This window comes from Mirounga leonina, unplaced genomic scaffold (genome assembly GCF_011800145.1).
Source record: "Mirounga leonina isolate KUSES-001 unplaced genomic scaffold, KU_Mleo_1.0 Mir_109, whole genome shotgun sequence".
Classification (NCBI taxonomy): domain Eukaryota; kingdom Metazoa; phylum Chordata; class Mammalia; order Carnivora; family Phocidae; genus Mirounga; species Mirounga leonina.
Window position 1 is genome coordinate 287,962 of NW_023270244.1, and position 12,770 is coordinate 300,731.

At 37.6% G+C, this 12,770-nt stretch overlaps 1 pseudogene; it reads right to left on the reverse strand.

Annotated features, from left to right (window-relative positions):
* Window positions 1–1,685: 1,685 nt before the first annotated feature.
* Window positions 1,686–11,317, reverse strand: LOC118019799 (annotated as a pseudogene).
* Window positions 11,318–12,770: the final 1,453 nt, after the last annotated feature.

A 12,770-nucleotide genomic window follows, 5' to 3' on the forward strand; every position in this document is an offset into this window, starting at 1 on the left:
CTTTCTTTCCTGTCCCCAACCACTTTCCCTCCTCTACATAGCAGCAACCTCTTACAAATTTGAAACTGTTATTAAGCACAGACTGTGTTTTAAAATTTTAAAGCAGTAATATGCCAAATATTTTAAAAATATTTTTTAAATTGAGTCTTTGGAAAGAATAAAATGAACATTTATTACTTTGAATTTGAAAAACAAAGCATAATTATACAAAGCTGCTTTCATCAGACTCTCACATTGTTCACAAAGTACTTTTGATAATTGATTAAATCATTTATTATATTTAATGGCAAATAAGATACAAAACCATTTAATACATTTTAAAATATTTTAAAAAATTTTACTGGCTAAGGAACTAAATATTTAAAATAGACCCTAAGCAAGAATTTTAAATAAGCTAAACATTTTTTTCATTTTAACATCGTTTGAAACACCCTTCTATAAAATGGTTTCTGGTTTACTTAGGTGATGTGCAACAAAGTATTTGAATTTACTCTTTTTTGCTTGTATTGACTGAATTTAGAATTTATCCAGTTTCATTTCTCCTTCCCCACAAATCCTGTATAAAATGTGGGAAGAAGGAAGGGAGTGTATAGTTTTGACACAGTGACCTTTTATTATATAGGCTGCCAACTACCAGCCTTAATTTAAAAAACTTGGTTATAGCCATCTCTAAGGTTCGATTTATTTATTTATTTATACACAGATCAGAAAATTTTTATTCCGTTTAAATTTGTAAAAAAAAAAAGGCTTTAGCCTGTTCTCATATTTATATATCACTTGATTTCTGAGGATTCCAAATCAATTAAGCTCTAACTTTATTTATTTTTTAAAGATTTTATTTGACAGAGAGATACAGCGAGAGGAGGAACACAAGCAGGGGGAGTGGGAGAGGGAGAAGCAGGCTTCCTGCCGAGCAGGGAACCCTATGTGGGGCTCGATTCCAGGACTCTGGGATCATGACCTGAGCCAAAGGCAGTTGCTTAACGACTGAGCCACCCAGGCGCCCTTAAGCTCTAACTTTAAAAAGCATTAAAGAGCCCTACTGTAGCAAATGGTGTATTCTATAGTTCATCAATCTTACTTTCAAATAACAGATGAAAATGATAGCAATCTCCATAATCTTAAAATCTAGGTGAAATAAATTGGACTGTGAGGTCCAGTAACTTGTAAAATGTAACCAGGTGACTAGACCAACATGCTAGTGTATAACTTTAATAATTTCTAGCAGGAAAATACCTGGAATAGCCATTAACAAATGTGTTCATTGGATTGTAGATTAATTTCTTTGTAAGAAGTAATTTTTTTTAAAGATTTTATATATTTGAGAGAGAATGAGAGCACAAGCGGGGGAGGGTCAGAGGGTGAAGCAGACTCCCTGTTGAGCAGGGAGCCGGATGCGGGACTCGATCCTGGGACTCCAGGATCATGACCTGAACCGAAGGCAGTCGCTTAATGAACTGAGCCACCCAGGCACCCTAGAAGTAATTTTTTTAAAAGATTTATTTATTTGACAGACAACGCGAGAGAAGGAACACAAGCAGGGGGAGAGGAAGAGGGAGAAGCAGGCTTCCTGCCAAGCAGGGATCCCAATGCGGGGCTCAATCCCAGGACTCTGGGATCATGACCCGAGCTAAAAGGCAGACGCTTAACACCTGAGCCACACAGGCACCCCTAGAAGTAATTTTTTAAAAGTATAGTTCAATTGCAGGCAAACATGAAAGATACCAAAGATCTTGTTTATCTCCACCTTTCCCAGTGGAATCAGGTGCAACTGGAACCTTAATAGTTTCAACAAAGATAGAGTCAAAGGCAGCTTCCTGTTCATCCAAAGAATCAGTAGGTGTGGCTTCTTTAATTAGTGTTGTATTGGTAAAAGATTGTTGCTGCTTAGAAATTTTGCTGGACTCCACTGCTTTTCCACCTCTTTTACCAAGAATTTAGACATAATTAGCAGGTATAAGTCTTGTTTGACCATCAAGACTAGCCGGAAGCCAGCCACACACTTTGGGTTGCTGTTCTTTGAGAGCTAAGTTTAGCATATCACCAGCGTGGAAAGAAATTTCTTCTTCAGATACAGCAGCAAAATCAGCTATATGGTCATCCTCACATTTGCCCAGTTTGTGTTGTCTGTTACTTCATCGTTATGGGTAGACAGCAGTTTCCAGATGAGGTAAGGACCACCACCAAGGATAAGAGCAAAAAACAAGGGACGCCTGGGTGGCTCAGTCGGTTAAGCGGCTGCCTTCGGCCTGGGTCATGATCCCAGGGTCCTGGGATCGAGTCCCACATCAGGCTCCTTGCTCAGCAGGGAGCCTGCTTCTCCCTCTCTCTCCTTCTGCTTGTGCTCTCTCTGTCAAATAAATAAAATCTTTAAAAAAAAAAAAAAAGAGCAAAAAACAAGAATATTGGCCAAGATTTTGCTGAGTTAGCTGCTCTGTCCTTATCACCAAGGCAAGCCACAGTTTTTCACTTTCTGCCCAAAGGTCCTCATTCTCAGAGCCTCTTAAACTATCATCCACTGCACTGTCTCTAAAGATACCTTATAGACCTAACTAAGGCAAAAGCTGAAAAAACCTTTATGAAATGTATTTTTAATCGGGAAAAGTGATTTGCTACATCCAATACAGCCCTGAAACTTATAGACAGCTGAAAAGGTAGCATCCATCATCATACTGACAGAGGCAAATGCATGCACGATACTCACCCCTGCTGTTTTCTTCAGCTTGTTGAACAAATCTACTAGGTGGCAGATCATCTACACAGGGACGGTTATAGCCCAACCCATTATATCCATAACTATAAGGGCTATAGCTTCCAGAAAATGAATGTCCATAAGTACCATATCCTGAAGAAAATGAGCTATAAGCAGGTCTGAAAGTACTTACATTGCTGCTTCCTGTCTGCTGGGATGGCCTTGGAAGAATAGGTGGGGGCACTCTGGTAAGTGTTGGTTGGCCAGGGCTCGTCAGTAAAGTAGGACCCAAATCAGCAGATTGCAAAGTGGGGCCAGGTCCTAGTCCTGGCCTGGCCCCAGGAACTCAGCGGGTCTCCCAGGGTTTCCGGGGGAGGGTGGGGGGTGTGGGGAGGCAGCGGCTGGGAAGCCATCTCCTCTGCCTCTGCTCAGCTCCCAGGCCATGCTCTCTAAGGTTCTATTTAAATTACTTGTTTATACTGGAAATTTTGTGCATTGAATTGGGTGGGATTAAGTGATGAGAGGAGGGGTCCAAATTTGTTTATTAATCCTTCAGAAATTGTTGAAGCATTATGAGCATTTGCTACCAATTTTGGATTTTTTTTCCTCAGTCACCAGTAGAACAGGTCCTCAGTAGTTGTGTAACTAAGGTGAACAAGAATTTTACTGGTGGCAGGTACTTAGTTTTACTGGTGGTAGAAGCCAGTAGTTTTTTTTTTGTTTGTGTTTTATGCTTTTTGAGGCCAGTATTTTTTACCATTTGGGAATTTATGCCTTGACTACAAAAGTACTTAGGTGAGGGTAGTGGAGATTTGTTAAAGGCATAGAAATTTTCTCTTAATTTTGACATTAACAACATATGATTATGTGTAAACTTAGCATCAGATATAAGTTAGACCTAAACAACTCAGGATATTTACCCAAAGCTATCTCCTCACCCTCAGTCTTTACTTTTGCAAAGCTCCTACTTGTCTACTGTAATAAGAGCCTGAATGACAATTTGAATGGATGGTGAGATATGTCACAACATTTAGCCATTACTATTATTGACAGGGTTATCTTGGATTCAGAAGGGAAGTGTCCCTCTTTTTCAATGGAAAATGGGAATTGATTGTTGATGAAGTTTGTTGCTGAATATTAAGAACAAAAAAATGTACATGAAGAAAATAATTAGAACTAGCCATTGCTCTCTATAAAAACCAAATGATGAAAAAAAGTTTGAAAATGGTGAGATGAAGCCTTCCCTTTTCCTTTTCCAAAATTCATTAAAGTGGCTAAAGAAATGCAAAACAAGTAGACAAATATAGCAATATTAGAAAACAAGAAACCGTGCCATCAATAGAGCACTAATTTCTAGGTATTTTTGGAAGATAGGGGATGGGTAGGGATTAATAGGAGTTCACTGGTGCCAATGTAAACAAACCACGTAAGGTGAGTGAAAAACATCGAGGTCTCACCAGTACTGAGTAGTGGGGGCTGGTAACAACGTTATCCCTTAAGGTTGTTGGAGAGAAATTGGGGTTGGGTGGAGCAGAAGGGGAGTCAGAATGGACAGGCTAGAGTTTGTTTCTCCTTATTTTGCCTCAGCTAACGAAAGTAGAATGATATGATACTGTATGGTGGGCTCTATCCAAACTATGTGCTATGATTCTTAACCCTTACTCAAAAGAATCAACCCTAGAGCTTTTAAACATGCAGATACCTAAAGTCAAAATCTGGAGGGTAGAACTAAGCATTGGCTTTTATAAGTTCTCTTGGTAAAATAACGTGCAGCTGGGGTTGAGAACTGTTTGGTGGGAGTAGTACTGTAGTGTGGCTTCCCAACCTGGTAGTAGGGGCTGGTATTACTCTGAGTGGGTTATAGGCAGGGTAATTATAGTCCATTATCCAAGCTGGGAGGTTTTTTGAAAAAGCAGGAATTAGTAGTCATACCTGGACAATAAGCAACCTGGAGCATATGGTTACTCTAGTTATGAGTGTGCTTACGTATTCCTTTCACCTCTGTGTAGTTAGGCTTTTGCTTGGAAGAACCAGAGTCAGGAGCTGCTTCTATTTACTCCAGTATGCCTTGTGAATAAAACCACTTTTTGAATGCCATGATTTGAAAAAGGCCGATAAATACTGTTTCTAGCTAACCCCAGGCTACTTTTAACACATATAGTAAGATGTGAATTTCCTGTGAAAGAGATAGGACCTCTGCTGGTGTGGAATCCCCAAATTAAACCTTGGCCAGTAGGCTTAATGCTGTTTGAATCATGGAATCAAGCTGAGGACTGTTTTCCCTTTATGCCATGTATAGTCAGACATATTTGCTTTCTGTTCAAGGCATATGGAGCGTTCTTCAGGTTAGGCAATATGTTAGGTCATAAAACAAGCCTCAGTAAATTTAAAAAGATTAAAATCATGCAAAATAATCACAATGAAAAAATAAGGAAATTGGGGAAATACATAAATATGTGGAATTTAAACATTCGTTCCTAAATAACCAATGTGTCAAAAATAAATCACAAGAGAAATAGAAAATACATTGGAATGAATGAAAATGAAGACAATGGAAGGGCTTTGTGTGCGGCGGGGAATGGGAGGAAAAAAAAAAAAAAAGAAAAAAGAAAATGAAGACAATGTACCATAAGGGAATACAGCTAAAGCAATGCTTCAGAGGGATAATATGTATAGCTTCTACTGCCTACATTATAGAAGAGCACAAATCAACAACCTAACCTTTCACCTTAAGACTGGAAAAAGAACAAACTAAGCCCAAAGCAAGTGGATGGAATGAAATAAGATTTAGAGCAGAAAATAAAGTAGATAATAGAAAAACAATAGAAAAAAATCAATGAAACCAAACGGTGGTTATTTGAACTGATCAACAAAATTGACAAACTTGTCTGGATCAACCTATGAAAAAAGATTGAAACTACTAGAATCTGAAATGAAAGAGGGAACTTTACTAATGACTGTATAGAAATAAAAAGGATTATAAAGAAATACTAAGAGCAATTTTATGCCAACAAATCAAATGGACAAATTTCTAGAAAGAAAACTACTAAAGTAGTAGTATAACTGATAATTCAGAAGGAAGTGAAGGTATTTTCTAAAATTGGTTGGTTGAGAAAAATATTTTTAAGTGTCTTTTAAAGTTATTCAGCAGTAGAAGAGCTAAAATTATAAAATTGGAGGAAAGGAGTGATTAAAATTTTCATCTTTTACTTATATGTAAATAAAAGAGGTAAAATTGTTATTTAGAGCTATAACCAAAACTGAAACCTGAAAAGTGGAGTGGCTAGCCTGAGGGATAGAAACGAGGGTGGGAGGGTAGGAAGTGAGACTTCTCTTACCCTTCCGATGTTTTGATTTCTAGATATTACTTAAATAATTTTTTTAAAGATTTTATTTATTTGAGAGAGTGTGAGCAACCACAAGCAGGGACTGGGGAGGGGCAAAGGGAAAGGGAGAAGCAGACTCCCTGCTGAGCAGGCTCCATCCCAGGACCCTGAGATCAGGACCTCAGCTAATTTTTTTTTTTTTTAAGATTTTATTTATTTCACACAGAGAGAATACCCGAGCAGAGGGGAGGGGCAGAGGGAGAGGGAGAAGCAGAGTCCCCACTGAGCAGGGAGCCCAGATGTGGGGCTCAATCCCAGGACCCTGAGATCATGACCTGAGCTGAAGGCAGATGCTCAACCGACTGAGCCACCCAGGTGCCCCTTAAGTAATTTTTAAGTGCAGAACTGAAATATGCACAGATATTTTGAGGAAAGGAAAAGAACACTATGAACAAGATTTCATATTCCCAGAGCTCTTAAGAGGTTGGCCAGGATTCAAACACTTTTTGATCTGACTCTTAACCGTTATATTGTACTGTCTTCCATTTTAGTTAATTATTGAATACTTACTGTTACAGGTATTGTAAGCACTCTATATGAACTTACTTAGTCTTTAATACAACCTGATGAGGTAGGTACTATCATTTTCATTTTTTGCAGATGAGAAAAACTGAGTTACCAGACATTGAGTAACTTTCTTAAGAAGTGGCAGAACCACAGTTTGAATCTAGATACTGGGATAAGAGCCCTCGCTCTTAGTTACCGTATCATTTTGAAATCTGAAGAACAAAATTTCAAGAAGCCAATAATTAGTTTAAATAAAACTACAAAATTTCAAAACACAAGTATGCTTATCTGTTATTCCAGAACTCACTTTTAATATTTTATATCCCGAAGGAATCTACAATTTTCTCTTTTACCATATGAATATGTTTCTCTTTGAGCTCACCCTTGCGATATTCACAAGTCTGCATGTACACTTATGACTGATTCCTTAAAATGGTGGCAGGAAAAAAAGGTGGTGCATTTAGGGAATAGACAGGAGAATGGTGTGGCTGGAGTGCACCAGATAACCTGGAGAATATGAGACATGGTCTGTGGAAGGGAGGTCAAAGATACATCTGAGATGCTGACAGTTGACCATCCAGCTATCAGAAGATATAGGAGGAATTCATATTTGAAGGAATGTTCATATTTTAAGTTGATGCACTTTTGAAATTTAAATCTCACTTTTTTGGTTGATGCATTTTAAGCTTTACTGAGATATAGTCTACATATTATATAATTTAAAGCATACAACTGAGGTTTTTATTTAGTATATCACAGAGTTATGCAACTATCACAATCTAATTTTAGAATGTTTTCATCACTCCCAAAAGAAACCCTGTCCATCCCCTACCCTCAGCCCTAGGCTACCACAACCATTAATTTACTTTGTGTATTTGTCTATTCCGAACATTTCATATAAATGAAATTATGAAATATGTAGCCTTTGTGACAGGCTTCTTTCACTCAGCATAGTATTTTCAAGATTCATCCCTGTTTTGGCTTGTATAAATACTTCATTCCTATGGCCAAATAACATTCCCTTGCATAGGTATACCACATTTTATCTATTCATTAATCAACTGACACATTTAGACTATTACGAATAACACTTTGGGGTTATTATGAGTAACACTATTATGACATTTGTGTATAAATTGTTGTGCGGATGTTTGCTTTTCTTGAGTATATACCTAGGAAATGCTGGGTCATTTGATACCTATTTTTAACCCCATCAAGAACTCCAGACTGTTATCCAAAGTGGTTGTACCACTTTACATTTCCACCAGCAACGTAGAAGGGTTCTAATTTCTCCCTATCCCTGCTAACACTTTTTTCTTTTTTTAAAATTGAGATTTAATTGACATATAATATTACATTATTTTCAGGTGTACAACATAATGATTTGTTATTTGTGTACATTGCAAAATGGTCACCACAATAAGTCCAGTTAACATCTGTCATCATACATAGTTACAAAGATTTTTTTCTTGTGATATGAAGATCTGTTCTCAGCAACTTTCAGTATGCAATACAGTATTATTAACTATAGTCACCATGCTGCACATTACATCCCTAGGGCTTATTTATTTTATAAGTAGAAGTTTTTACCTTTTACCTACTTTGCCTACCCCCACCCCCACCCAATCTGTTCTTTTTATAATACTTATTTGTGATGTTAACTTGTGTTTGCATAATGACTAATGATATTGAGCATTTTTTTCATGTGTTTACTAGGCATTTGTATATCTTCTTTAGAGAAATGTCTATCCTTGTGTTGTTAACTTGTGTTTGCATAATGACTAATGATATTGAGCATTTTTTTCATGTGTTTACTAGGCATTTGTATATCTTCTTTAGAGAAATGTCTATTCAGATCTTTTGCCCTATATAAAATTGGGTTAGTTATCTTTTTATTATGAAGAGTATATAGTCTAGATACAGATCCCTTGTAAGATACATGAATTGCAAATATTTTCTCCCATTCTGGGAGTTGTCTTTTTACTTCATTGGTGATATCATTTTGCAGCACAAGTTTTAATTTTGATGATGCCCAGTTTATTTTTTCTTTTGTTTCTTATGCGTTTGGTGTCATATCTAAGAAACAATTGCCAAATCCAAGTTTGTGAAGATTTACCCCCATATATTTCCTTCTAAGTGTTTTATAGTTTGGCTCTTACATTTAGATATATAATCCCATTCTGCATGTGGATATCTGTTGTTCTAGCACTATTTGTTGAAAGGACAACATTGGGTTGTCTTGATATCCTTGTGAAAAATCAATTGACCATAGATACATATGTTTATTTTTGAAGTCTCAGTTCTGTTAGATTGATCTGTATGTCTGTCTTTATGGCAGTACCATACTGTCTTAATTACTATAGCTTTGTAGTAAGTTTTATAACAGTGATCTGTGAATACTTCAACTTCGTTCAGCTTTTTCAAGATTGTTTTGGCTATTCTGGATCCTCTTGCATTTCCATGTGAATTTTAAGATCAGTTTGTCAATTTATGTGAAGAAGTCAGCTGGGATTCTGATAGAGATTGCACTGAATCTATGGTAAAATTGGTGCCTTTTGGTATTTCCATTGTTTTGTCTTATCAGTGACATCTTCATATTAACTTGCATTTGGCAGATATGTAAGTTTGCTCTTGATGCATTTTGGAGCATGATTATGGGTTAACCTAACAATGAAGTGGCTACAATGCAGCCAGACAGACAGAGGAAACAGCACATCCAAAGGCCTTATATAGGATGGCGAGAATGAGGTTGATTAAAGAGATATTTAAGAGGTTGAATTCATAGGACTTGATAATTGATGGTATATGAGAGATAAGGCAGAAAAAGATATCAAAGATTATTCCCAAGTTTCTTTGGGCAACCAAGATGGGGAATACTGAAGGATCTGTTTCCTTCAACTTGGCCATTTCTCTGCTAGATCTGTGGGTTTCTTGCCTCTCTAGGCTATCGTTTTTCAGAGTTAAAGAGGCAAGACAAGGCCAGGATTTAGATTGTAGGCATATACACAAAAATGGTGAAACTGGGAGGATTGAGAGTTGCTACATTGGATAGAGTCAAGGGTTAATTTGTATAGAGATAATCATAGTGTTGTGACTTTGTTAAATTAACATTTGTTAAGTATAGCTCTGGGCTGTCAGATGATAAGCCTGGAGAGTTCAACAAAAGACTCTAAGAGAAAGTGAAATAGAGAAGTTTATTACTCACAGGTCCCAGAGGAGGTACTCTGCATGCCTAGAGGGGCCATGCAGGGAGGTCATGGCCGAGTGCAGGTAGAGAGAGAGCGTGGCAGGATCTGGGCATATACTTCTATTAGGGTACTTGGATGGAGTGCTTTGGGGTTCCTAGGCTAAGTTCAGATTGGTTAACTCAAACCAGAAAAGGGTAGATTTTGGTAAAATTCTGGGAGTCTTGGCACACAAGGGGAAGGTCCTAGGAGGTGGAGGAGAATGCTTATTGCAAGAGTGGTTGAGGGAGTCATATCAGGAATTTATATTTACTTGTGATTCTGTGGGCTGTTAACTCTCGAGGGCAAGAGCTTAAGGTAGGGGCTAATGTCAGCTTGAGGCCACTTGGCCACACCAAAAGGTTGCTGAGGCAGTAGTTGAGCTAACTCTTAATACAGAGGTCTGAATGTGCATCTAAGGAAATCTGAGAGTACACCTAAGGAGACTGTACTACTGGGGACAGACAGGTGATATATCAGTACTGTGAGTGAGGATATAGGATCTGAGATGTCACTATAGGCAAAGGCTAGGTTGTAGTATCTAAAATTGGGGTTCAATTGACAATAAGTGTGAAGAACTTTTTTGCGGGAACCAGAATCAGGTTCTAGAACAAAGAAAGAGGAACAAAGAACAGCATCCACCCAGAGTCTGAAGTTCATCAAAACCAGTCTTTAACAAATTAAAGAATCATCTGCAAAACATGTCATGCAAATTTCTGGGTGTCTCAGTAGATCAACAAGAAGCTCAAATGATTCTGCCACAAATGGAATATTGATCATACTTTGAAAAACACTGATGAAATTATCAAAAAGATTAACTTAATGATCAATCAGTAGGCTACTAGGAGATATATCCTTTCTTTAGATCTAAGACAGATCTTAATATTATTATGAATGGAGATTGGGGTTATCTACCAGGAGTAGAGCCCTACTAGATCTTTGGCCAGTCTGTGTGATCATTCTTTAAACAAGTGGCTCTTGACCTGGTGGGGATAGGAGGGAGGGCTGGCATTTTGCCCCTCAGAATATTTGGCCTTTTTTGTCAGGAGGCATTTTGATGGGGCAATACTATATAGGCAGTTAATGTATAGAAGACAAAACTGCTGCTAAACATACAATATGCAGGATATTCCCCACAACAAAGAATTGTCTGGTCCCAAGTGTCAATCTTGCTGCTATTGAGAAAACCTGCTCTAAATCCTGGACTAACATAAGATCTTGGAATAAAGAGAGTATTGCTAGCAAGATTTAAGAGGCACAGCTAAGGTAGTTCTAATTCATTTTTTTTGGAAGTTGCTATTATTAGCAATATCCACACAACCACCAAAAGAAATACTAAGCTTTATGGGGGAAGAGAAGGATTAAGGGGAAAGGTATACAAAGACACAGGAAAGCCTCAGGAACAACTCTTACCTCTGTTTCATGAAGACTGATTCATGATGATGGCTATTTGCACGGCCTCGGAGGTCCTTGTAAAAATGACCAGTAAGGAGAGCTTGTATTCGCATAGCACTTCAGTTCACAAAACATTTGTACGTTCCTGAGCTTATTCTTTGGCTTGGGAGGTAACCAACATGGCCGCTGTAACAAATTGCCACTCTGTGACTTAAAACAACAGAAATTTATTCCCTAATAGTATTGGGATCCATCTGAAATCGATGGTTCAGCAGGGTTGTAATTCCTCCAAAGGCTGAAGGGGAGAATCTGTTCTTTGCTTTTTCCAGCTTCTGGTAGCTGTTGGCATTCTTTGACTTGTGGTGGTTTTATCTCTCTGCTGTGTCTTATCACCTTTTCTTCTATGTACGTGTCTCAAAACTCCCTCTGCCTTTCCCTCACAGGCACACATGTGATGTGCATTTTAGGTCCACTCAGATAACCTGAGATAAGGTTCTCCTCTCAAGATACTTAACTTAATCACATCTATTACCATGTAAGGTGATATTCACAGGTTCTAGGGGTTAGGATGTGAGCATTTTCTTCTGGAGTCGGTACCATTCGGCCCACTGCACAAGGTAATGATGACCCTCATTTTACATTATTTTACTAGGTCACTTGGTTAATGAATTGTGGAATTTGGCCTTCGAGGTTAAATGCTAGTCCCATCTTTTAACACTGTACTATAAATCATAACAAGAAATAAGAGAGAGAAGAAGACACAGCTAAGGCAGAAAATGAGAATAGAGGAGAATAGGGAAGTAGAAAACAGTTAAATTGCAGACTTGAATTTTGGGACAGTAAGCAAAAAGAAATACTGCTATGAAAAAAAGGCTAATAGATGAGCCCAGGGGCAAAGGTCAGTTAATGTATAATTGAATTACTACCACCTGGGGTTTTTCTTTTTCACCATACCTGCTGAGGTTTAGTGTTCCAGGCCTGGAATTATCTACAGGTGAGATAATGTCATTTACTTATAATAGTTGGCACAGTGCCTAGCAAATAATAGCATTTCATCATTGCAAAGCACCATAGTTATCAGCCATAGTACCGGTTAACATTTTTGTGCTCAAGTTCTATAAGGACTATTGATTTGGTATTTTTCTAAACCTTGCAAACCATTACTTGCCAGACAACTAACACTCTCAGGTAAGTGGTAAACAATGCAGCTTTCATTTTTTCCTGCTCCTTGTCCAGTCTTATCCTATTGAGAGAGACTACTGTTTTTAGACTACAGCTATTGTCAATTTTGGCTACACACTAGAATAATCTGGGGAACTCTAAAAACCGTGTGACATTCTTGCACCAATTAAAGGCCAATTAAAGAGCAACCTCTAGGAATGGGATCTGAGAGAAGGGATACACAAACATTTTACTTTTATTTTTTAATTGTCACATTTTAAAATTAATATATATAGAATTTTATAATTTTAAAAAGTTGTAAAGTATTAAATTTCTAGCATATCATAAATACTGATTTAAAAATATAAAAGTCACATCATTTCTTTAAATGTATATAATGGGGGC